The 24,491-nt window shown below is 43.2% G+C and overlaps 1 protein-coding gene and 1 pseudogene across 2 annotated transcripts in view; both read left to right on the forward strand.

Moving 5' to 3' along the window:
• The window catches only part of LOC147584050 (uncharacterized), a 124,317-nt pseudogene that overhangs the window by 92,802 nt on the left and 7,024 nt on the right, over window positions 1–24,491 (forward strand).
• The window catches only part of PDZD2 (PDZ domain containing 2), a 313,071-nt gene that overhangs the window by 34,833 nt on the left and 253,747 nt on the right, over window positions 1–24,491 (forward strand). The gene's annotated exons all lie outside the window — the stretch shown is intronic.

Consider the following 24,491-nt stretch of genomic DNA (forward strand, 5'->3'; position numbering starts at 1 on the left):
CTCTGCTCTGTCATTGCAGGACCCAATGCAGGGCTCAGGTTCTGAAAGGGCTGAGTACTATTTCGTTGTATATACACACCACATTTACTTTACCCATTCATCCACTGATGGACATTTAGATTGTTTCCATATCATGGCTATTGTAAATAATGCTGCAGTGAAGATGCAGGTGTTATGTATCTTTTCAGTTACTGTTTTTATTTTCTTTGGATGAATATCCAGAATTGGAATTGTTGGATCTTATGATACTTCTATCTTAAATTTTTTGAGAAACTTTTATACTGTTTTTCAGAGTGGGTGCACCGACTTACATTTCTACCGACAGTGCACAAGGATTCTCTTTTCTTCACACCCTCTCTAATACTTGTTATTTCTTGTCTTTTTGGAAAAAGCCATTCTGACAGGTGTGAGATGTTATCTCATTGTGGCTTTGCATTGTATGTCTCTGATGGGGGTGCATGGCTGGCTCACTCAGTAGAGCATGCTACTTTAATCTCAGGGTCATGAGTTCAAGTGCCATGTTGGGTATGGAGCCTACCTTAAAAAAAAAAAAAAAATATATATATATATATATATATATATCTTAGATATAGATCTATATATATATATATATCTGGTGACTAGTGATGTTGAGCATCTTTTAATGTATCTGTGTCTTCTTTGGAAAAATGTCTTTTTAGATTTGCCCATTTCTTAATTGGATTTTTAAAAATAGCTTTAAAAATTTTTATTTTTTTGGTATTAAGTTCTATGAGTTCTTTATATATTTTTGATATTAACTCCTTATCAGATGTATGATTTGCAGATATTTTCTCTCATCCAATAAGTTGTCTTTTCATTTTGTTGCTGGTTTCCTTCGATGTGCAGAAGCTTTTTAGCTTGATGTAGTCCTACTTGTTTGTCTTTGCTTTTGGTGTCAAATCCAAAAAATCATTACCAATACCAAGGTCAAGTTGCTTACTGCTTATATTTCCTTCTTGGATGGTTTCAGGTTCTATATTCAGGTCTTTAATCTATTTTGAATTAATTTTTGTGTGTGGTATGAGATAGTAGCCCAGTTTCAATCTTTTCAGTGTTGCTGTCCATTTTCTCAACAGCATTTATTGAAGAGACTATCTTTTCCCTGTTGTATATTCTTGGCTCCTTTGTCATGAATTAATTGACCATATATGTGTGGGTTTATTTCTGGGTTCTCTGTTCTGTTCCACTGATCTACTTGTCTGTTCTTATGCCAGTACCACACTGTTTTGATTGTTATACGTTTGTAATATAGTTTGAAATCAGGGAGTGTGATTCCTCCAGCTTTGTTCTCCTTTCTCAAGATTGCTTTGGCTACTCAGACTAGCCAAAGTACTTAGAGTACTTAGTACTTAGAGTTGTTTGTTCTGTGTCTGTGAAAAAAAGCATTGGAATTTTTTTAAGTTTATTTATTTATTTTGAGAGAAAGCATGAATGGGGAGGAGCAGAGAGAGAGGGAGAGAGAGATTCCCAACCATGCTTCATGCTCATTGTGGATACTGATGCAGGGCTCTGTCTCACTACCAAGAGATCATGACCTGAGCCAAAATCAAGAGTCAGATGCTTAATCACCTGAGCCACTTAGGTGCCCTGCCATTGGAATTTTGATAGAGATTTATTGAATTTGTAGATTGCTTGGGTAGTATGGACATCTTATCAATATTGATTCTTCCAATCCATGAGCACAGAACGTCTTTTCTTTTTTTATGTATTTTTTTTTTTTTTTTATTTTAGAGAGAGCACACAAGTCAGGAAGAGGGGCAGAGGGAGGGAAGGAAGGAGAGAGAAGAGAGAGAGAGAGAGAGAGAGAGAGAGAGAGAATCCCAAGCAGACTCTACACTCAGTGCAGAGCCCAACGTGGGGCTTGATCCCATGACCCTGGGAACATGACCTGAGCCAAAATCAAGAGTCGGATGCTCAACTGACTGAGCCACCCAGGCACCCACAGCTTTTCCTTTATTTGTGTCTTCTTCAGTTTATTTCATCAATGTCAAATACTTTTCAGTGTGCAAGTCTTTCACCTCCTTGATTAAATATATTCCTTGATATTTTATTCTTTTGATGCAATTATAAATGGGATTATTTTTCAAATTTCTTTTTCTGATAGTTTGTTACTAGTAGATAGAAATACAACAGATTTCTGCATATTGATTTTGTATCCTGCAGCTTTACTCAATTCATTTACTAATTCTGACAGTCTTTATTTAGGGCTTTCTATGTATAGTATCATGTCATCTGCAAATAGTTGACAGTTTTACTTCTTTTTTTTTTTTTAGCCAATTTGGATACCTTTTATTTCTTTTTCTTGCCTGATTGCTATGGCTAGGGACTCTAATACTGTGTTTAATAAAAGTGGTATCAGAGAGCATCCTTGTCTTGTTTTTGATCTAAGAGGAAACACTTATAGATTTCACCATTAAAACACTGATGTTGGGGCGCCTGGGTGGCGCAGTCGGCTAAGCGTCCGACTTCAGCCAGGTCACGATCTCGCGGTCCGTGAGTTCGAGCCCCGCGTCAGGCTCTGGGCTGATGGCTCGGAGCCTGGAGCCTGTTTCCGATTCTGTGTCTCCCTCTCTCTCTGCCCCTCCCCCGTTCATGCTCTGTCTCTCTCTGTCCCAAAAATAAATAAAAAACGTTGAAAGAAAAAAAAATTAAAAAAAAAAAAACACTGATGTTAGCTGCAGGCTTGCTATTTATGGCTTTTATTATGTTGAGGCACATTTCCTCTATATACACTTTGTTGAGAGTTTTTATCATAAATGGTTGTTAAATTCTGTCAAATGTTTTTTTCTGCATCTATTGAGATGATCATATGTGATTTTTACCCTTTATTTTGTTAATGTAGTGTATCACCTTGATTGATTTGTGGATGTAGAATCACCCTTGCATTCCTGGAATAAATCCCACTTAATCCCACTTGATGATTCTTTTAATGTATTGTTGAATTTGGTCTGCTAATATTTTGGTGAGGATTTTTGCATCTATGTTCACCAAGGATTGGCCTATAATTTTCTTCTCTTGTAGTGTCTGTCTGGTTTTAGTATTAGGATAATGCTTGCCTGGTAAAATAAGTTTGGAAGTGTTCCCTCCTCTTCTGTTTTTTGGAAGAGTTCAAGAAGGATTGGTATTAATTCTTCTTTGAATGTTTGATAGAATTCACCAGTGAAGCTATTTGGTCACGGACTTATGTCTATGGGGAGTTTTAAAATTAGTGATTCAATCACCTTACTAATAATTGGTCTGTTTAGATTTTCTATTTCATCATGATTCAGTCTCAAAAGATTGCATGTTTCTAGGAATTTATGTTTCTTCTAGGTTGTCCAATTTGTTGCATATCATTTTTCCTAGGGATCTCTTATCTATTTCTCTGGTATCAGTGGTAATGCCTCCTTTCTGTTTTGCTTATCCTTTCAAAGAACCAGCTGTTGATTTCCTTAATCCTTTGTATTGTTTGTTTAGTCTCTATTTCATTAATTTCTGCTCATTATCTGTTTTATTTTCTTCCCTCTACTACTTTGGGCTTCATTTGTTCTTCTATTTCTAGTTCCTTGAGGTGAAAAGTTAGGTTATTTGAGATTTTTCTTGTTTTTTGAGGTAGGCATTTATTGCTATGAACTTCCCTCTTAAAAGTCCTTTACCTGCATCCCATAAGTTTTGGTATGTTGCATTTCCATTTCCATTAGTCTTGAGGGTTTTTTTCTTTTTTTTAATTTTGCTTTTGATTTCTTATTGACCCATTTGTTGTTTAGTGACATTGGTTGTTTAGTGACCCATTGGTTGTTTAGTCTCCCCTTATTTTCCAGTGAATTTTCAATTTTATTTTTGTAATTGATTTCTAATTTCATACCATTTGGTCAGAAAAGATGCTTGCTATGATTTCAGTCTTAAAATTTTTTAAGGCTGTTTTCTGGCCTATGTGTTATCTCTACTGGAGAATGTTCCACTTGCACTTGAGAAGAATGTGTTTGTGTTATTTTTGGATGGAATGTTATGTGTATATCTGTTAACTCATCTGATATAATGTGTTATTTAAAACTGATGTTTTCTTACTGATTTTCTATCTGGATAATTTATCCATTGATGTAAATGAGGTGTTAAAGTCCCCTACTATTATTGTATTATTGTCTATTTCTCCCATTAGGTCTATTAATATTTGCTTTATATAGTTAGGTGCCTCTATGTTGTGTGCATAAATATTACTAATGTTGTATCTCTTGTTTGACCTCTGTATCAATATATAATTCCCTTCTTTGTCTCTTATTTCAGTTGTTTTAAAGTCTATTTTATCTGATATGAATATAGTTACCCCAGCTTTCTTTCGGTTTCCATTTGCATGGAATATCTTTTTCCATCCTTCACTATTAGACTGTATATGTCCTTATATCTGAAGTAAATTTCCTATAGGCAACATATCATGGGTCTTATTTTTTTATTCACTCAGACAGTCTGTATCTTTTGGAGAATTTAGTACATTTAAATTTCAGGCAGTTATTGATAGGTATGTACTAATTACCATTTTGTTCATTGTTTTTTGGCCATTTTGTAGCTTCTGTGTTTCTTCTTTTCTTACTCTCTTCCTTTGAGGTTTGATGACTTTTCTTAGTGATATGTTTAGATTCTTTTCTCATTATTTTTTGTTTATCTACTATAGGGTTTTGCTTGTTGGTTACCATAAAGCTTACATATGTTCTTTTTTTTTTAATGTTTATTTATTTTGAGAGAGAGAGGCAGAGAGGGCGGGAGGGAAGGAGGGAGAGAGAGAGAGAGAGAGAGAGAGAGAGAGAGAGAGAGAGAGAATGCCAAGCAGGCTTCATGCTGTCAGCACAGAGTCTGATGTCGATCTTAATCTCATGAACCGTGAGATCATGACCTTAGCCAAAATCAAGAGTCAGATGCTTAACCAGCTGAGCCACCCAGGCACCCCTTAAGTTTGAATACATTCTAAAGCTCTGTATCTTTACTCTCCCCCTCACATGTTTTATGTTTTTGATATTACATTTTTCATATTTTTATAATCATTGTAGTTACAGCTATTTTTACTACTTTTGTCTTTTAACCTTCATACCAGCTTTATGAGTGATTAACCCACTACCTTTATTCTATATTTACCTTTATCAGTGAGATTTACACTTTCATATGTGTTTTTGTTACTAATTGGCACCTTTTCTTTTCAGCTTAAAGAAATCCCTTTAGGGGCACATGGGTGGCTCAGTTGGTTAAGGGTCTGACTTTAGCTCAGGTCATGATCTCGTGATTCATGGGTTTGAGCCCTGTGTCAGGCTCTGTGCTGACAGCTCAGAGCCTGGAGCCTGCTTCAGATTCTGTGTCTCCCTCTCTCTCTTCCCCTCCCCTGCTCACACTCTGTCTCTTTTTCTCAGTGACTGAATAAACATTAAAAAAAAATAAGGAAAAAAAAAAAAGAAATCCCTTTAGCATTTCTTATAAGGCTGGTTTAGTGACGATGAACTCCTGTAGCTTTTGTTTGTCTGGAAGACTATCTCTTTGTCAGATAGAGTATTATTGGTTGGATTTTTTTTTTTTTTTTATTCCAGCACTTTGAATATATCATGCCCTTCCCTTCTGGCCTGCAGAGTTTCTGCTGAAAATCCTGTTGTCTTATCTGGTTCATATATATGTAACAAATTGTTTTTCTCTTGCTGATTTTAAGAATCTCTCCTTGTCTTGGGATGCCTGGTGGCTCAGTCAGTTAAGCATCTGACTTCAGCTCAGGTCATGATATCATGGTTTGTGGATTTGAGCCCTGCATCAGGCTCTGTGCTGACAGCGCAGAGCCTGTTTGGGATTCTCTCGCTCTCCCCCTCTCTCTGTCCCTCCCTGACTCATGCTTTCTCTCTCTCAAAAATAAATAATAAACTTAAAAAAAAAGAATCTCTCCTTGTCTTTAACTTTTGACATTTTAACTATAATGTGTATTGAGTCTCTTTGGGTTCATCTTATTTGAAACTCTCTGGATCTGTTTATCTGTTTTTTTCCAAAGTTAGGGAAGTTTTCAGCCATTATTTCTTCAAATAAGTTTTCTGCCCCTTTCTCTATCTTTTCGTTTTCTCGGACTTCTATAATGTGAATGTCAGTTCACTTAGAGTACTTAGAGTTGTTTGTTCTGTGTCTGTGAAAAAAAGCATTGGAATTTTTTAAAGTTTATTTATTTATTTTGAGAGAAAGCATGAATGGGGAGGAGCAGAGAGAGAGGGAGAGAGAGATTCCCAACCATGCTTCATGCTCATTGTGGATACTGATGCAGGGCTCTGTCTCACTCTGATCGTGTGAGTTCTTCTGCCCTGTCTTCAAGTTTACTGATATTTTCCTCTGCTTCATCTAGTCTATCAAACCCCTGTAGTGTATTTTTTAGTTTAGTTGTTGTATCCTTCAGTTCTATGATTTCTTTTTCAAACTTTTAAATATTTTCTTTGTTGAAGTTCTCACTGTATTCATTCATTCTTCTGAGTTTGATGAATATCTTTGTGACCATTATTTTGAACTCTTTATCCGGTAAGTTATTTATCTCTGTTTCATTAAGGGTTTTTGTTTTGTTTTGTTTTGTTTTAGCAGCAGGCAAAAGTTTATTAGAATATAAGATTAGAAAAGAAGAATAGTAGGAAAGCTCTCTTTACAGAGAGGGTATATTAAAAAATGAATGCCCCTCATTAAGGTTTTTACTCTGAGGTTTTATCTTATTCTTTCATTTGTAACATATTCCTTTTCTTCATTTTGCTTGACTCCTTGTGTTGGTTTCTATGCATGAGATGAAACAGCTACTTCTCTGAGTCTTAAAAGGTTGGCTTTGTGTAAGAAATGAACCTTATTATTCAACCCTGCCCTAACTCTTGGTTGTCTATCAAACCTTTGTGAGCATCCAAGTAGCCTATTTTGTTTTTCATAGTTCCCAATATTTGAGATTGTGCCAAGACCAGTCAGTGTCCCAAAGTGGATTTCAGTCAGCACCTACATTCAGGCTGATTAGAAGCCAGACCATCAGACAATAACTTTTAAAAAATGCAAATATATATGGTCCCATAAGACTGCAAGTGTAAGTCCCAGAGCAGGTGACCTGAAGGTACCTCTGTGCAGCAGTCACAAAACTGTGGCTCTAGGTGAGTGTACAGGTGTTTTGTTTTGTTTTTTGTGAAATGCTGGGGAGCTACAGCGATTCAGAGGGAGAGCACATAGATGGTGGACAGTCCCTGAGAATACCTCTGTCATCTCTAATGTGTGTGAAACCTAAAGCCTGTCCTTAAGACCAAAACTCCAGGACTAGCAAGTAGACCTCTTTCACAGAAAGGCTGGGAGTGTATTTCAGTCTGCTGTCTGTGCAGTGCTCTGGAGTGGTTGGCCGCCCAGAGTGGTCTCACCAATTGTCAGTTCCCTGGGTCCCAGGAACACAAGCCCCTCTGGCTGCAAAAGTCAGGCAATCAGGGAGCCCCTGGGTGGCAGCCACAAAAACTGGACCCCCAGATGTAAAACTTGGGTCATCAGACATAGGTAGAACCTCCTCTCTGGGAGATACTGGTGCTCTGAAGTACAGCAGAAGACCAGTGCATAGATAGCACTTGCCAAAAAAAGGGAAAAGAAGAAAAGGAGAAAAAGAGAAGAAAAAGGAAAAAGGGTGGGGAAGAGGTGTGTGTGTGGACAAGATGGCACCTGCTGGCTTTGGCAAGACAGGGAGAGTGTGGAGGATGGTGTCCACCAGCCTCTGTTCCTAGAGAGGATCCCAGCAAGCTCCCTGCCCCTCAGACCAACACTTTACAATTATGAAATGAGTTCTTTCACACAAAGTCTAGGAGCTTTTCTTTTTTTTTTTTTTTTTTTTTTTTTTTTTTTTAAATTTTTTTTCAACGTTTATTTAGTTTTGGGACAGAGAGAGACAGAGCATGAACGGGGGAGGGGCAGAGAGAGGGAGACACAGAATCGGAAACAGGCTCCAGGCTCCGAGCCATCAGCCCAGAGCCTGACGCGGGGCTCGAACTCACGGACCGCGAGATCGTGACCTGGCTGAAGTCGGACGCTCAACCGACTGCGCCACCCAGGCGCCCCTCTAGGAGCTTTTCAAAGGGCTTCTTTTACACAGAACCCTGGGATGGGTGAGTCTGTGCACTAGCTTGTACGGAGCCATGCCTCAGATCACCACAGCCCTATGGGTCTTGTAAAAATGAGCCCCATTGGACTTAAAAGCTAGATGTTTGGTGGGCTTCTCTCTCAGGTGCTGGTGTTAAAAGTTTGGGTGACTAATGTGGGTCACAAACCTTTTCCTCCCCAGCTCTTTTGAGTTCACTCCCACTGGGGGTGGGGTTTACGGCAAGATCATGTTTCATCCTTTCCTACCTGTTTTTTTGTGACTTGCCTGATGTGAAGGAGTTGTCACTCTGCTAGCTTTTAGGGTCCCCCTCCCCCCCCCCCCCCGCCAGGAAATTGTTCCATATATAGCCATAGATTTGGTGCGTCCATGGGAAGAGATGAGTTCAGGATCTTCTGTCACTATCTCAAACCAGAACCTGCAACTTGTTCATATTTTATACCTTCTCTGAGCCTGACACTTAGCAAGAGCTCAACAAATTTTGTTCAATGAACAGTTCAAAGCACTTGGAAGACTACCTGCCTTAAGCCATGCTCAGCCACCCCAGGAAGAGCAGCACCTGAAAGTCTTCCCAGGAGAGATGGAGTTGGAGTCAGGCAACCCTTTCAGCCCAGGGAGGTGCTACGTGAAGGGAAGCCCCAGAGCTTAGCAGATGTGTGGAGCCAGGAAACTGACTGTGGAGGAGAGGGCCCGGGCTCTGGCCTGGGGGTGCCGCTTCAGGGGGACCATTGGGGTTAGCTTCAGTGTGCTTGCACAGCTCCTGGGCTGGAGAAGTCTAAAAGGGGAGGAGGAACATGATGGCAGGGTGATGGGCAGTGGAGGATTTACTTTCCTCACATGTGGACCCTGGAATGGTCTCCTGATACAATCCCGTGATCAATTGTCATCTTGAAGTAGGAGGGGACCTTAGGGACCTTAAATCCTCTAATTATGAGTTTTCCAAAATGTGTGACTTGGATAAATCTTCCTCTCTCCCTCCTTCCCTCTTTTCCCTTCTTTCTTCCACCTACTTTCCTTTCTTCCTCCCTCCCTCTTTCCCTTCCCCCACTCCCTTCCTCTCTTCTCTTAACATACCCCCCATCTTCTTACCCCAGGTGGGTAAAGGTGTCCATTTTAGAATCTACCCATCTCCTCCTGAAGTATGGAAAGCATATGGCATCTGCCTTAAAAGAAAAATGGTAGAGTAATAAAATGTCAGAGAAAGAATTCTGCTCTTCCCAATAGCCTCCCACCTCTCCCGCCCTGTGTGTTCCCTTGTTACAGTATGTTCCTGGTCTTGCTTGACTGTGTTCCCCATTCCTTCCTCCTCCTCCTCCTCCTCTTCCTTCACAAGCTCTCTCCCTCTCTGAGCCATTAGCTTTGCTCCAACTCTAATTCTAAACGTATTAGCAAGACTCTTTCAACCCACGAGCACTGAGCCCCCATACCAGCACTTCTAATCATCAGCCCCCACCTCTCTTTGTCTGTGCCCACCCACTCCCCTACCTTCCTACTCTATCATTTCCATCATTATTCTGTTGTTATTTCTAGGTGCCTGGGAGGGAACAGTGTAAGCTAACTGCTTTAAAATCAGTGTGTATTGAGACCACCCTACTCATAACCACAGTGTTTTTTAAAAGGATGCATTTGAACAGCTGTTACTGCATGCACATCAGGCTCTTTCAGGAGGCTTCAGGGTGAACCAAGCTTCCTACTATGAAATAAAAAGATCAGTTCTTTATCCTTCACCCAAAACTTTTAGTTTAGCCTGATTGGCTGACCTTCTTGTCGAAGTCAAACATGTGGTCCATGGAATGTTGTTGAGAACATCTTTAAAAAGTTGGGGGGTGGGGTTGGTGGGGAATGAGTATGGTTTTGGGAAAACATAGTTAAACAAACCTAAAGTCTCTGTACCAGGGACTTCTCAGAAGTATTAATGGGTTAAGTTTGATGAAGACAGGGACTGTGTCTTTATTGTTCATTCCAATACCTAAAAATAAAAGATGATTAACAAAAGAATAAATGCATTATAAATTTCCAAGAAAGGATATGGTTTATGGTGTTTTTTAATCTTGGGATTCTACATTTGCAGAACTCCCAGAAGAGGCTTGAGGGCATCCTGCTTTAGGGGAGGCAGGCAAGAGGAATGGGGGGAGAGTGGGTTTTGGCATCTCCCGTAAGAAGCCAACCAAGAGTGGAGGAGGATTGCCCTTAATGGATAAGGTAGCCATTGGGTTGGTGGCCTTTGTGTTGAACTCAGGTACAAATGCATTAAAACATACTTACTGAGGGGCGCCTGGGTGGCTCAGTTGGTTAAGTGTCGAACTTTGGCCTGGTCATGATCTAGCTGTTCCCAAGTTCTAGCCCCGTGTTGCACTCTGTGCTGACAGCTCAGAGCCTGGAGCCTGTTTCAGTATCTGTATCTCCTTCTCTTTCTCTGCCCCTCCCCCACTCATGCTCTGTCTGTCTCTCTCTCAAAAATAAATACACATTAAAAAAATGTTTTGAAAATTAAAAAAAAAAAACTTATTTACTGAGCATTTGGAATGTACTCAGCATGATTCTTAGGAAGTGTGCGGGCAACATGCTAGGTGCTTGAACAGTAAACCAAACTCGGTTCCTGGCGTGAAGCAACTTCAGGAGCTTCCTTGAAACAAGCCTAGAGGAATAATCAAAGAATGGTACGAGACAATATATAATTGTGAGGTCAGAAGTACAATGCCAATAGTAAATGCTATGAACAGTTTAAAAAGTGGGAAAATGGACATACCTGGGGTTATCATGAAGACATTTGGGAGAAAGTGGGAGTAGAGATGGATGTCAAGGAATGGGATGGGCATGGATTATAGAAAAAAAAGAATGGAAACATCCCAAGGGATGCCATGGGATCTTTGTTTTGTACACTCATGTATCTACTCCACTGGTAGGGCAAGCAATAGTGGAGAGGGGGGATATGGTAGGGTGCTGCTGTTTAGGAGCCATAGGGTGGTAAGGTGGGACCAACTTAAAGAGAGTCCTGAATACCAGGATGGAAAATTGAAATGTGATATAGGTTCTTAATTTAGGGAGATAAGATGGGGTAGCAACCACAAGGAAAGGCAATCAAAATGGAAAAATGACAGTAGCAGCAGTGTTTTAGTCTAGGATATGAGCTTGGCAACTACCTACCAGATTAGGGAAGAGAAAGAAAAAAAAAATATCTAAGAGATGATCCAAAGCAAAGAATAAAGTTTGGGAGATAAAGTAGAAGAAAGTAAAGACATCACCAAGAATTTGAATAATTAGGAGAATGTTGGTATCCTTGGAGAAAAGGAGGAGGCGTTTCTAAAATTTCAGATTTTGGTGTAGTCTTAGACATGTTAGGTTGGAAGATATGGCACAGCACCCCACTAGAGATGTCATAAAAATAGTTGGAAATATTATTTTGAAATTTGCATTAGAAGTCGCAGTGAGGAAAACAAGAGAGCTAAGGGCTCAAGACTGCTCCTCCTGCATTTCCCCACCTGATCACCACGTAGGGACAGTTTGTTGCAAGGGAGGGATGCTGGAGTCCACAGCTCTGAGAAGGCTAGAGGGCTAAGTTTGTGGACAAGTTGGAATTTATAATGGATAGTTGATGCAGACATTAAAGAATCAGGGGTAAAAGCCAAAGAGACCTTATAGCAACTTTCTGAATCAGAGTCTCTGGGAGTTTGGATATCTAGATTAAAAACAGGCATCTGATGGGATTCTATGTACACAATGCCTTGAAGACCTTTCTTTTTGCTGACCAAATCTCATGCCAGTCAGTTAAATATAAGAAAAAATTCTACTTAAATATTAACAGTCCACTAGTTTATGCATTCTGGCTTAATATGCAGTTTCTTACTTTCCAGAGGTGGTTGAAATTAGTTAACTCATTCAAAATTTTTAATGGCACCAACAGATAACTGAGAAGTTCTGAGCAGTTATGTTGAGACATCGTGGCTAATTAATATTCAGACAGAGCTTCCAGAAAGCTGTCGTGCAATTTGATTGTTTTTAACTTTCAAAGTCATGAGCAGAATTATAAAATAGACTGTATATATATTTTAAAGACCAGATTGCTTCAGCAGCAGTAATGTTAGGCTGAAGTGATGACCGATGACCACATTCTCTGGTTGTACATTGGGATGAGACATGGGTGGAAAACCCTAATGGGAGTGTACTGAGGCCAGGGCCAGACTGGGAACCTAACATTTGGAAATCACTGGCACCACATCCAGACTAGATCGAGCACAGGCCACACACAAAAGTCACAAGTGAACAGCAGCAGACACAAAGACAAAGGCAGGGTGCAGGCGGTAGGGCAGGCATATAACTGACCAAGACTAATTCTTTGGTGTGTGCATGTGGTAAAATACATGAAGCATAAAATTACCATTTGAATCATTGTAAAGTGTACAATTCGGCAGCATTAAGTACGCTCACAATGTTGTGCAACTGTTACCACGATCTAATTCCAGGGTTTTTTCATCATCCCCAAAAGAAACTCCATACCCATTGAGCAGTCCTTCCCTGTTTTCCCTCCTTCTAACTCTTGGCAACCACTAATTTCCTCTCTGTCTCTATGGATTTGCCTGTTCTGGATATTTCATATCAGTGGAATCACAATACACGTGTGGCTTTTTGTAACTGACTTCTTTTCACTTTGCATTATGGTTTTGGAATTCATACGCGTTGTAGTAGGTATCGGTAGTACGTCATTCCTTTTTATGGTTGGGTAATATTCCACTGTATGGATATACTGATTTTGTTTATTTATTCATTAGTTGGTAGACATTCAGATTGTTTGCACCTGTTGGGTATTGTGAACAGTGCTGCTGTGAACGTTTGTGTGCAAGTTCTGTTTACACACGTTTTCATTTCTTTGGAGTTATATACCTAGGATGGGAATTACTGAATCATATGTTAATTCTGTGTATAACTTCTTGAGGAATTGCCAAACTTTTCCACAGCAGCTGTACCATTTTACATACCCCGCCCCCCCCACCAGCAAAGTGCACATGAGTCTGTGTCTCTACATCCTCACCAACATTTGTTTGACCATGACTCTTTCTTGTTGTAAGAGTTTCACAGCCACGTGCTTCTTCGAGGGCCAGGGGCTGACCCCGGTGCGCCGACCTCCAGTCATTTTCAAGACCCAGCTCTCTGTGGTGGCGGTCTGAAACAACCACCATGGTGATGGATGGAGAGAATGTGCCTCAGCCAGACGCTTCCTGTTCGGTGTCCCCAGCTCAGCTCACTACCTCAGCACTTACACAGTATCTGCCTTCCTGCTCAGTCATCCCGCCTGATGCCAGAATAGGCCTTTCCCTCCCTTTAGTGGGACTATTCAACACTTGAACCAGTTCACAGTTGTGCTTCAACTTCGATGGAAGCCATGTGTCCTGGTGATTGTTGAGTACAGCTGCCTGAGTGCAATCACTGGCCACAAATCAAAGCTCGTTAGATGGATGCAGTAAATCATATAAGGACTAGGGATGGAGGAGATTTTAAATGGAGTGCTGAAGTCAAGAGATAATCCAGCCTTCTATCTCTAGTGTCTTTCCCACTTGGAGTGTTTCTTTCAGCTGTTTAAACTTGACCTGACATTTATAGGCATTTTCCAGCCACCTCTCCTGCCCCCTTCTCCCCCCACCCCCACACTTCCCCTCAGCAATGAGCAAACTTGGGATAATTTTACTTGAAATCAAGGTGGACCTCAGTAAAGCGGGTAATTAAGAATGTGATTTTATAGGGAGTTATGAGAAATCAGAAATGTCTCTTTCGTTTGAATAAGAGTTATTGGTTTGGGAGGGCAGTGACTGAGACATCATCATCTGTGTTCTTGGAAGCTGAGGGGCTCTGAGAATAGCCCTCAGTCACTCTTAGTCTGAGGGTGAAACTTGCCAGTGTCAGCATGACCCCGACTCTTGCCAGCAGGGCACCTCCGTGCCAGGGGCTGCAGCCCCAGGCGGCCCACTGCCATCGGGCTGTCAGGCTCTTCCTAAGGAAAGCTTTCCCCAGTCTTTCTGGCTAGTCCCCGGTGTGCCACATGCTGTCTGCTTCAGCCACAGAGCTCTGCCCTGACCAGCTGTGCAGTTTCTTTTTATTTTTTAAAGGTTATTTGTTTTGAGGGGCACCTGGGTGGCTCAGTTGGTTAAGCTTCTGACTCTTGGTGTCGGCTCAGGTCACCATCTCAGAGTTTTGTGAGTTCGAGCCCCGTGTTAGGCTCTGCACTGGCAGTGAGGAGCCTACTTGGGATCCTCTCTCTCCCTCTCTCTCTGCACCTCCCCCACTCACACTGTCTCTCTCAAAATAAATAAACTTAAAAAAAAAGAGAGAGATTGTTTTGAGAGGGAAAGAGAGTGCTAGTTTGCACGAGGGGGTGGGGGTAGGGAGGGGCAGAGAGGGGGGGGAGGGAGAATCCCAAGCGGGCTCCATGCTGTCAGCACAGAGCCTGATGTGGGGCTCTATCTCACAAACTGTGCCATCGTGACCTCAGCTGAAATCAAGACGCTCAACTGACTGAACCGCCCAGGTGCCCCCAGCTGTGCAGTTTCTCACATGGAGCAGACCGAAAAGAAAGAAATTCAACAACCTGAACAACAACCGCCACCTACGACAAAGAATGAATGATGTTCACAAGCCCGAGAGAAGGAACCACTTTGGCAGGTTTTCATTTGCAGGTTGATGACATGTATTCCTAAATGTAATTTGACAGGAGGAACGTGGAAACTTTGAGGAGACTGGGTGGGAGTGACAGCAACAAGATAGAGGAACAGGACGTCCTAGACCCTCCTGTCCCCCACAGAGGCATCAACTCGACAAGTGTGTGTGGACCAAGTCCCTTTGTGAGAAGTCCAGAAACCAGTTACCCAGGCAAGCGTGAAACCAGCCACATTGAAGCCAGCCGTCTAAGTCACAAGTGGGTAACTGCATGCAGTCAGTCTTCAAGGACTTTGAAAATAAACGAGTCAGCCCTCTGATGATAAAAGATCAGTGAGTGGTGGGATCCAGCAGAGACCTCACGTGGAAGAAGGGGTACGAGAGAGAGAAGTGTTAGGGAGGGAGCTACAGGATTCCAGGGCAAGGCACCTCACCTGTCCGTCCGTGGCCTCAACACTCCTGCTCATGGTGGCCGGAGCAGCGGCGTCCTTGGAGGGAAGAACCCCCCGCCCTGCTCCTCGACAGAAGATATTCTTCCCTCTCCCGAAACAGCAGCAGCTGCACTTTCCTCTGGTTTGGAGCTTCAACCTTCAACCTTACTTATGCCTAAGAGCTAAAATTGGGAAGGACTATTTATTGCTTTAAGTGAAAGATTTCGAAGGCGGTAATTTAAGTTAATAATAAAGATAAAAAACAGTTTCCTGCCCACCACTGCTCTCTCTTTGTCCTCTTCCTCCTTGCCCTATTCTCTGAAAAATGCAGTTGGAGAAAATATGACCCTGGGGAACAGTGGATGTGAGAAAGCTGTGTAGCCCAGGCTGAAAAGCAATTAGCTGTCCCTGAGCAGTCTTCGAGCAAGCAGAGGCGTGTCCCCGAGGCAGGAAGACATCACCATGATTTAGTTCTGTGTTGCTTGGTTTGCTGATAGCGTGCTGTGTGTACTGAGGCCCCATAAGAAATGGCTGGCAGAAACTGAGGCCACCACTTTACCCAGCTGGACTGTATCTTTGTAGTGACCCAAGGGTCAGTGAGTACTAAAGAGAAGGCCTAGGCAAGCTGTAGCTCTGAATATGTATTCAGCCATGAGCTGTTGCTCAGGTTTCAAAACGGCAAATTAAGATTGGGCATTCCTTGGGGCACCTGGGTGACTCAGCCGGTTAAGCACCTGGCTTTGGCTCAGGTCATGATCTTGCAGTTCTTGAGTTCGAGCCCCGCATCGGGTTCTGTGCTGACAGCCTACTTCGGATTCTATGTCTCCTTCTCTCTGTGTCCCTCCCCTGCTTGTTCTCTCTCTCTCTCTCTCAAACATAAATAAACATTAAAAAAAATTTTTTTTTAAAGATTGGGCACTTCTTTATGTTAAAAAAAAACAAAACAAAACCAAAGTTCCTTTCTAGTACTGTCACCCATGATACGGAACTCAGATGTCCACATCGGAAAAGTGCTAATAAGTAAATATAAAAATGAGTTTGATGGTCAAATAAGTTTTAAAAGTGCCTGGGTGGCTCAGTTGGTTAAGAATCCAACTTTGGCTCAGGTCATGATGTCACAGTTTGTGGGTTTGAGCCCCGTGTGGGGCTCTGTGCTGACAGCTCAGAGTTAATTTATTAACTTAATTTATTAACTTAAATTACCGCCTTTGAAATCTTTCACTTAAAGCGATAAATAGTCCTTCCCAATTTTAGCTCTTAGGCATAAGTAAGGTTGAAGGTAGAAGCTCCAAACCAGAGGAAAGTGCGGCTGCTGCTGTTTCGGGAGAGGGAAGAATATCTTCTGTCGAGGAGCAGTGCTGACAGCTGCTTTGGATTCTGTGTCTCCCTCTCTCTGCCCCTCCCCTGCTCATGCTCTCTCTCTCTCTGTCTCTCTCTCTCACTCTCTCTCTCTGTCTCAAAAATAAATAAACATTAAAAAAAAGAAATTTATTTTAAAAAGTGCTGTTTTAAGCCTTAAACAGGTTTTGACAGAACAGGGCTTCTTAGAGACTTCAATAAGAATGATGAGTTTGAGAGGAGTTTGTAATAGACAGCCATTCTCACATGTGTCTGATAATGGAAACTCTTTCCAAGGGTGGCTCTTGGCCATGTTATTTGGTGGAACGCCAGCTGCTCCTATACCTGTCCCTTAGTTCAAAGGTGTCCACTGTCTCTGGCGGTCTTCCATGCTAGATGATTCAATACCCTGCATTCATTCCTCTTTCACTTGATGGTGTTTCTAAGAAACTGACCCATTTTGACCATGTTTCACGTAAGACCTATCTGTCAACTTGAAGTAAGAGGACTATTTAAAGGTCTCAGACCTCACTGCAATTTTGATGATGGGGAAAGGGAGGCCCACGGATGGCGAAGCTGTGAATGGCAGCACCACCGGCCAGTCGGTGTAGCCGTGCAGTGAGGCAGTGTCTGATGGCCAGCTCAGTGTCCCCAGCCCCTTACTTTTCTATACACAACCTCACTTGAGCCCAAGGACGTGGTTCCTGGCTTGTTCCCTGGCTTATTCTTTTTTAATGTTTATTTATTTTTGAGAGAGAGAGCGTGAACAGGGGAGGGGCAGAGAGAGAGGGAGACACAGAATCCAAAGCAGTCTCCAGACTCCGAGCTGTCAACACAGAGCCTGACACGGGGCTTGAACTCATGAACTGAGAGATCATGACCTGAGCCTAAGTCGGACGTTTAACCGACCGAGCCTCCCAGCCTCCCTCCCGCTTCTGGCTTGTTCTTAATCCGTACTTCTTGGGAGCATTTATCCAGGTCCTTTATGCCAACTATTGTTTAGCCATTTCCACTTTATCCAATTTTGAATAGAGAGATTCCTTGCCAAATATTTTTGATAACATATTTGAAGACAAAATAATAAATTGGAACAGCTTCATTCCTACAAGCCTACCTTTCCACCTGTGGGATCAGTGCTTCCTTCCAGAGTTGTCACCACATCTAGAGGCTTGGCCCAGCCAATGGCAAGAGGGTAGGTAGAACCAACTGCATGAACCCAGGACCTGAAGTTTGGTGTTGGTCCACCGGGTGAGGTAGGCAGGGTTTCATATCAAAGGCGTTCGGCAACAGCCTGCCTTGGTTCAGGCAAACAGTTGGCACCAGAGTCCCCAAAGCTGGTAGAACTCAACCAAGGGTAGGCTGGTGGGCCGCTTGCAATGTGCAGCCACCAATGTGAGAGACGAGGTGGTACTCCAGATTCTAAGGTGGGAACTAACGAGAGAGGTGAGGCTTTGGTGGTTAGAGCTGAGGGCACGATCGGGACTGAAGCAGGGATGAGGACTGACGCTGGGTCTAAGGGTATGCTGCTGGGGCGCCTGGGTGGCTCAGTCGGTTAAGCGTCCGACTTCGGCTCAGGTCATGATCTCACGGCTCGTGAGTTCGAGCCCTGCGTCGGGCTCTGTGCTGACAGCTCAGAGCCTGGAGCCTATTTCAGATTCTGTGTCTCCCTCTCTCTCTCTGACCCTCCCCTGTTCATGCTCTGTCTCTCTCTGTCTCAAAAGTAAATAAACGTTAAAAAAAAAAAATTAAGGATATGCTGCTGAGCAGCCCCCCAGGTGGCTCCTGCTGAAGGGAACAACCGCACTGAAGGTTGTTGGTGGCGCTGAATGGAGACAAGGTGGGGGGGGGGGTGCTGCTGCAGGGAATCACGTGAGCTGGCATGGAGAGAGAGAGGAGAAGCAGAGGCTGCGAACCAGTAGCGTTCTCTGCTTTCCGTGTCCTAACACCTGTAATCCTGAGCCTGGTCTTCAGTCTCAGGAAATCTCTAAAGGTGGGGACAGTGCCTGTTTTGTCTGCCTTTGTATTTCTTGGACACAGTGCTACCCCAGAGGTGCACAGTAGCTACTTTGAATGAATGAATGAATGAATGAATGAATGAATGAATTGGAACTCTTGAACAGTAGTGGGGATGGAATGAAGTCTGCACCGGAGCTGATTGATGCTCAGGATGCTGAGGGCTTATGCAGCTGGTGGGGGCCCCTCTCACACAATGATTTTCTAGACTCCTCTGGCTGCTGCAGCTGGTGTTTGAGTCAGTGCTGACCACACAGCTTGGATGTGGCATGAAGCTGAACTAACCTGGATAGAAGCAAACACAGTTGGACCCTAGGGCTGCAGGTCTGTTTCTATTTTGAACAATTTATTCAGTAAACGTTTAGCGGGCTCTGTTTCACAGAGGATAAAAGAGAAGCTTTGGATCAGAATCCCAGGGCTAGAGTTTGGGCCAGCAATGATATTTCTAAAGTCACCAAGCAAATGTCTCCAACTACCAATTGTAATTTGGAGTTTCGATGTCAAAAAAGGACAGTGGGTCAAACATCAAAAAGTGCACGGCCTCCAAGGTAATAATAGCAGGGGAAAATCAATATCAACTTAATTTTGAGTAATAGACCTAAGTTTTGACCCAAGCTGGGTGCTTGGGTTTTATTTTTATATTTTATTTATTTATTTATTTTTTTTAAATTTTTTTTTTTAACATTTATTTATTTTTGAGACAGAGAGAGAGAGAGCATGAATAGGGGAGGGTCAGAGAAGAGGGAGACACAGAATCTGAAACAGGCTCCAGGCTCTGAGCTGTCAGCCCAGAGCCCGACGCGGGGCTCGAACCCACGGACCGTGAGACCATGACCTGAGCGAAGTAGGACGCTTAACCGACTGAGCCACCCAGGCGCCCCTATTTTTATATTTTAAAACCCTGTTGGGTTCCAATTCACAGAAGTCAGTTAATTTTTATTTTATTTATTTATTTTTTTAATGTTTACGTATTTATTTTCAGAGAGACAAAGAGAGTGCAAGCAGGGGGAGGGGCAGAGAGAGAGGGAGAGACGGAGAATCCCAAGCAGGCTCATGTGAGGTCAGTGTGCAGAGCCTGACACAGGGCTGGAATCCACAGAACCATGAGATCATGACTTGAGCTGAAATCAAGAATCAGGTGCCCCAAAGTCAATTAATTTTTAATGCAAAATGCAGAGTTGGAATGTGCCCGAGTGGGTTTTGGAGTGTGGCAGTGTTCCAGGCCACAGCCAGAGTCCACGGTCTCAGGACAAGGGTGATGAGGAACTTTGTAGTCACTTAGCTCATCAGTAACATCTTGATTTTTGTTGATGAAAAATTTCAGACTAAGTGCTAATGACTTTCAAGGGGCCAGATCTGGATTTTGTTGTGTGGTTTTGTGTGTGTGTGTGTGTGTGTGTGTGTGTGTGTGTGTGTGCGCGCGCGTGCTCAGTGAGTCTCTTATGAGCCCCCTCGCCCCCGTGAAATCTTTGTAATTCATCCGTCTTCGTTGGCCATTTCACCAAGACTTATGTGTTCTGGCAGGCTGATGTGGACTCTTCTTTTCCAAAAGATGAAAAGCATGTCACTGAAAATATTAGTCAGGCTCAAGGAAAAGCTTTGTGAGTTCTGCATAATCACAAAGAGAAAGTAGGTCACATTTGGAGCCTGTTGTGTTTGTGGAAGAAAAAGAAAAGAGATTGAAGAAGAAAGTGTCAGATAATTTAGTTTTATCACAGCTTCTTAAGCTGAACTGACTGTGTCAGAGGCTCCGGGTCGGACACTGTCCCTGCACGCTTGGGTCTCCCACAGGTTTGCAGAACCCCCCCCCACCCCCGCTCAGTGAGCCACGGGGCCAGCGGGGAGCTGATGCGGCCAATGGCTGGAGGAATCCCTTGTGTGTGCCTCAGAGGGTTTCATCTGCAACTGCACCGCGGGCATTTGGATTGGAAGAGAGTATTTTGGGGGGTTCTCTGGGGTGGGAGAATTCACCCTGAGTGGCTGCAGTCTCCAGTGACCCTAGGGCACTCCCACTTCCCAGTTCACTGGCTGCTGTTGGCTGTCAGGGGGGCTTAGGAATTGTAAACAGGACTAGAACAGTGCACAGGCCCAGAGGGGACACCAGCTTCTTTGGTCTTTAGGCCTGTGGGATTGTTTTGGACCAGGTCAGATTCCTTGAAAGAGGTGCTAATAGCGGTGGTCACCCCAGAACAGCCCAATATAAACTGAGCCCAGTGGCTTGGAGAGCTCTACACACTTGCAATCAGAGGGATGCTCTATGTGCTAAGTACTCAAACAGGGTGGTTTCTGTGCTGCAGCTCCAGTGTCCATAGATTCTCAATGTTAGAAAAGAAGTCAGGTATGCTGTGGATGGTCTCAGCATCCGTTGTCTTGTCTTCTGTTTTTTCAGTTGTTTTAAAATTTTTTTTAAGTTTATTTATTTATTTTGAGAGAGGGAGAGGGAGGGGCAGACACACACACACACACACACACACACACACACAGAGAGAGAGAGAGAGAGAGAGAGAGAGAGAGAGGAAGAATGAATCCCAAGCAGGATCCACACTGACAGTGCAGAGCCTGATGCGGGGCTCGAACCCACAAACAGCAAGATCATGACCTGAGCCGAAATCAAGAGTCGGACGCTTAACCGATTGAGCCACCCAGGTGCTCCTATGGTTTCCATTTTTTAAGTGCACTTCATATTTTGCAGGAGTTGCAGTCTTGAAAATTTGCATGGGTTTTGTTTTTTGTTCAGTAAAGAAGAGTGTAGGGTCGAATCATTAGAAAAACTTGCTGTTAAAGGAAGCACCACACGGGGGCGCCTGGGTGGCGCAGTCGGTTAAGCGTCCGACTTCAGCCAGGTCACGATCTCGCGGTCCGGGAGTTCGAGCCCCGCGTCGGGCTCTGGGCTGATGGCTCAGAGCCTGGAGCCTGTTTCCGATTCTGTGTCTCCCTCTCTCTCTGCCCCTCCCCCGTTCATGCTCTGTCTCTCTCTGTCCCAAAAATAAATAAACGTTGAAAAAAAAAATTAAAAAAAAAAAAAAATAAAAAAAAAATAAAGGAAGCACCACAGTGATGCAGTTTGTAAAGGGAAGGATTCTTTAGTTGTGCAAATAAGCATGACTTAATGGAACTGCTTGGGGGTAAGCTTTGAAGCTAATATGTTTGCTGTTCATAAATTGGGAAAGTCTGGGACAATAGATGGAGCTCTGCCACCCCGTGTTTGACAAAAGAGGAAATAGAGAGTGATAGAGAGATGTCTGTGACTAGTTTGATATTCATGTGACTATCTGGAACTCTTGGGGGGGATCTCAGTCTATGTGTGGATGCCACAACGCATTTCGGTGTTTATCTTGTGTGTTAGCTGTCTTGTCATCAGCATCTTTAGTAACATTGAGTCAGAGAAGACTTTACGTGGGGCACTGAGTTCATTATAGTCTGTTACATCCCAGGTTGACGGGGATGTTCTGGCAGTTCCCAGGACCATCAAAGTTGATGTAGATTTGTGTCGTATGGAGAGGCAGAGGATACAGAGGTAAGACAGGGTCTGGCAGGTCTGCTGTTGGATTGGCCAGTGTCCATGGACAGGAAATCCAAGTCAACAAGAAGGCAAGGGCAGGCAGGGAAGCCAGGTTCAAAATTGAAAACTATTAGATCATTTCCTCACCGGCAAGAGTAGGGCTATGGTAGACCATAAAGACAGGAGTGTGTCCTGAGGCCAAGGTCAACTGTCTGCCAAGTCAAAGGACAGTTGAAGCAAGAGCAGATGAGTAGAATAGAAAGTCCTGGCTCCTCCGGTCACTTCTGCCTCCCTGAGCCTCAGTTTCAACCTCTTAACATGGTTCAGTTAGGTGAGTAATTTTCCAAACTTACTATTTTTAAGCACTGGAACCCTTTCTTGAAACAAGATTTTGGTAAGAAAGCCCAATGTGTAAATCAAATAAAGGTGGGTCTGCTCCAGGTGCCACTGAGGGGACGAGCAGGATTGGGCACCAGAGCCCGATCTACTCAGCTCCTGTCTTGTGTATCAAGGTGGTTCCTGGACCTGCCTGGAATAGCATTAAAAGATACTGGATTGGATAAAATTTTAAAATCCCTTGTGGCTCAGAAAGTTGGTCAACAGAACTTTGGAATCAGTGCTGCCTTTTTGCTAAAGCTGCTCATGGTTTCCTGGGCACTATTGCCTGGAGGGCCGTCCCTCCTGTTTTCAGAAGGGTCCCATCTGCACAGGGTCAGGCCTCTGTGTCACTGGCCAACCAGAAGTTTCTGCAGGCCAGCTGAGTAACCAGAGCCAAGAGGCTCTGTGTAGACCAGAGCCAGACTGTGGTATGGACATACATTGTCCACTGCCTGCTTGAGGAGATCCCATGGAGTGTGACACAGCCCTTCCTATCCCAGCCGTTTTCTTCCTGTGAGGCAGAGGAATTTGGAGGCAATAGGTGGGTCCCACAGTCTGTGGGATTAGGAGGTGAAACAGGTCAAAAAGTGATACCAGCAATAAAGCCATCATTCAGCTCACACTCAACATCTCTCGTACAGGGAGTGTATGGGAAGTAGGAAAGAACACGGTGGAATCTTACCTTCCTGCAGAGACCATAAACTGGTTCTGAAAACAAGTCCAACTGGGGTTAGTATCCCCTTTTCCATTGACAAGGTTGTCTTGGACTTCTTTAATTGTGAGAAAGTGAGAGCTCATTTCATTCAAACTATATGGTCCAAAACTTAGGGTCTTGTGAAGTATTCAGTACAGTTGAGAGATAAAACCTTAGGTCAATATCAATACCTGCATTGTTGTCCCAGCTCTGCCCTTGGCTCTGTGACTTTGGGTAAATGACATGGGCTTTCTGTGCCTGCGTTTATATGTGCTAAATTGGGAAAACACCCGACTATGACAAGGATACAATGAGGTACTAGATGTGAAAGTGTTGAATAGTCACCCTGCTCTACAAATAATAGGAGTGGTCAGTATGTAGGTGGGGAAAGCCGACATGAATACCTGAAGAAATGGTGTTGTCCTATCCACAGAGCCTGGGGTCACCTGGGCTGAGATTCGTGCTATCCCCATCTGGCTATTGCTCCTTTGTTAACTTACCAACAACAGCTTTGTGCCCAGGGCAAGGGTCCAGAGACCAGTTCACCCCTGCAGGTGAGCCTGGTGTAGGCTGAGTTTGGGCTTTGTCCACCTGGAGCCTGGAGTGAGCTCACCTGTTCTCATTACCTAGCGCTCTGCCTGCCTCGGGTGGGTGAATAGTTTGGGATTTCAGCAGCACCCTAGGAAGAGAATAAAAACCTGGGAGGCCAGGACAGGAGGAGATCAAAGAAGAGGACAGAGAGGAGAAGGATGAGTCAGAGGGTTCAGAAGGAAAAGGAATTGCTCTCTTTTCCAGAATGTTGGTTACTGTACAAAGAATACGTGTTCTCTGTAGAAAAAATATATAAAGTAAAAGAAGATATAAAAAGCTATTCGTTTCACTGGCTAGAATTGAAGCAGTTAATGTTTTAGCTACTTTATGTCTTGATTTACACACACACACACACACACACACACCAATGTGTATATAAGTAGGCCTTTAAATGAAAAAAAAAAAAATCACACTCAGTGGTGTGCTGGTAAATGTTTAACAAATGGCTAGGGAAGAGGCTGACCTGATTTGTAACATTTGCCAATTTCCATGGTATAAATGATCCCACCATGGCTGATTTCAAATTACCAACCTGTCAGCCAGTTTGTGAGATTCCAGAAAACCTCAGTCATTTTTTGGGAACCAGCAAGAGCCAACTCCGCACATCACTGACCAAGTTTTGTTTTCTAATGAGCCTTTCTTCATCACAATATAGTGCAAAAGTCTTTATGCCTAAGCTCTGGAAAGTTGTCTTTATCAAATTACTTTTTGAATCAAAATTGTTTTCCTTTTGAAATGTGGAGCTGGATCATGGGCTAATCTGCTGATTGTAAGTGTTGCCTTCTC

Source organism: Puma concolor, chromosome A1 (assembly GCF_028749965.1).
Source record: "Puma concolor isolate L17-30 chromosome A1, mPumCon1.1.hap2, whole genome shotgun sequence".
In the NCBI taxonomy this organism is placed as follows: Eukaryota; Metazoa; Chordata; class Mammalia; order Carnivora; family Felidae; genus Puma; species Puma concolor.